Genomic DNA, 2,500 nt, shown 5'->3' on the forward strand with positions numbered 1-2,500 from the left:
ACATCTTGTGTTTTTTATATATTTTATAATGTGTTTATATAAATGTATATTTAAATGTATATATACTGTATATATATATATATATATATATATATATATATATATATATATATATATATATATATATATATATATATATATATATATATATATATATATATATATATATATATATATATATATATATATAACCCCTTGAAAGCATCTTAACTTTTAACTATAGGTTAGGTGTTTCTAGATTCCAGGAGAAAAGGATAGCTGTCGGCAACCCCCAATTTAACCCCTTCTGACTACATGGCCACTGGGCTGAATTTTTTACAATAAAAGGTATCTAAAAATAAAAAGGTTGCTAGTTAAACTAAAGGAACCGTACCTATCGCAACAGCTCCTACCCCTAAACCAAACAAACAAACAAACAAAAAATAAAAAATAAAATAAGAATAGAAAAACAAAATAAAGCAATTTAAAAATAGGAAATCAAAAACGAGAAAAATAAAAACAATAGGTGCGTAGCTTCTACAGGAAGTCTGTTCAGGTTGTCCTCCACCAGACGGAGCTGCAGATATTCAGAAGGGGCCCATAGCTCCTGCTTCTCTGCATGGCTCCTATTGTCTCATAAATTCTCCCCTGTCGGTCTTACCTGTTTCCACCGCAGCACAAGCATTTAAACGATGAAACACAGAGAATATCCCTCCTAAAAATAGCAGAGTATCAAACATACATACATCGTAAACAATCCTGAGCTAACCCCTTGTCTTTTGTAGCTAAGCTATGTGTGTTTGCACTTAACTAGTGTTTTCAAAGATGGTCTATGTGTCTGTGAACTGTGAGGTGCTCGGGTAGTGTACGGCAGATCCACCCCCAAGCACAGCAGAGGGGCAGGGAAGGCCCTGTCTCTTGGCAGGGGCAAGCAGACCCTCACCACCAGAGCAGAAGGGCAGCCCCCTCCCCCCTCTCTCTCTCTCTCTCTCTCTCTCTCTCTCTCTCTCTCTCTCTCTCTCTCTCCCTCTCTCGCTGGGCAGGGGCCAGCAGTTCCCATGGGTGAAACGGTCTTTTTCCAGCGGAAATTTGTCCAAAACCCGCCCAGGGGTCGTCACCACCACCAGAGCGGCTGGGCAGGCCCCATCTCTCCCCGGGCAGGCAGCCTCTCTCCCTGGGCAGGCTGGGCCTGTGGCCTGGGTGAATTTTCGGCCTCCTGGAAAACTTTCGGCAGGGTCCGCCCCCTCCCTGGGCACGGGCGGCGGCTCCCCTGGGTGAGCGTCCCCTTTTCGGTGAGATTTTGTCAAAGTCCAAAATCCACCCCGGGGTCACCACCACCACCACCACCACCACCACCACCACCAGAGCGGCTGGGCAGGCCCCATCTCTCCCCGGGCAGGCAGCCTCTCTCCCTGGGCAGGCTGGGCCTGTGGCCTGGGTGAATTTTCGGCCTCCTGGAAAACTTTCGGCAGGGTCCGCCCCCTCCCTGGGCACGGGCGGCGGCTCCCCTGGGTGAGCGTCCCCTTTTCGGTGAGATTTTGTCAAAGTCCAAAATCCACCCCGGGGTCACCACCACCACCACCACCACCACCACCACCAGAGCGGCTGGGCAGGCCCCATCTCTCCCCGGGCAGGCAGCCTCTCTCCCTGGGCAGGCTGGGCCTGTGGCCTGGGTGAATTTTCGGCCTCCTGGAAAACTTTCGGCAGGGTCCGCCCCCTCCCTGGGCACGGGCGGCGGCTCCCCTGGGTGAGCGTCCCCTTTTCGGTGAGATTTTGTCAAAGTCCAAAATCCACCCCGGGGTCACCACCACCACCACCACCACCACCACCAGAGCGGCTGGGCAGGCCCCATCTCTCCCCGGGCAGGCAGCCTCTCTCCCTGGGCAGGCTGGGCCTGTGGCCTGGGTGAATTTTCGGCCTCCTGGAAAACTTTCGGCAGGGTCCGCCCCCTCCCTGGGCACGGGCGGCGGCTCCCCTGGGCGAGCGTCCCCTTTTCGGTGAGATTTTGTCAAAGTCCAAAATCCACCCCGGGGTCACCACCACCACCACCACCACCACCACCACCAGAGCGGCTGGGCAGGCCCCATCTCTCCCCGGGCAGGCAGCCTCTCTCCCTGGGCAGGCTGGGCCTGTGGCCTGGGTGAATTTTCGGCCTCCTGGAAAACTTTCGGCAGGGCCTCCCTCTGGGCAGGCTCGGCGGATCGCCTGGGTGATTATCGGCTGGGTCTTCATACCCAGTCAAAATTTGTCTAAGCCCGAAATCCACCCCGGGGTTCACCACCTCCGCAGCAGGGCAGGCCCTCCCTCTGGGCAGGCCGGGCCTGTGGCCTGGGTGAATTTTCGGCTGGGTCTTCATACCCAGTCAAAATTCGTCTAAGTCCGAAATCCACCCCGGGGTCACCACCTCCGCAGCAGGGCAGGCCCTCCCTCTGGGCAGGCTCGGCGGATCGCCTGGGTGATTATCGGCTGGGTCTTTATAAACAGTGAAAATCTGTCTAAGTCCGAAATCCACCCCGGCCCC

The sequence above is a fragment of the Trichomycterus rosablanca genome, unplaced genomic scaffold, assembly GCF_030014385.1.
Source record: "Trichomycterus rosablanca isolate fTriRos1 unplaced genomic scaffold, fTriRos1.hap1 scaffold_273, whole genome shotgun sequence".
In the NCBI taxonomy this organism is placed as follows: Eukaryota; Metazoa; Chordata; class Actinopteri; order Siluriformes; family Trichomycteridae; genus Trichomycterus; species Trichomycterus rosablanca.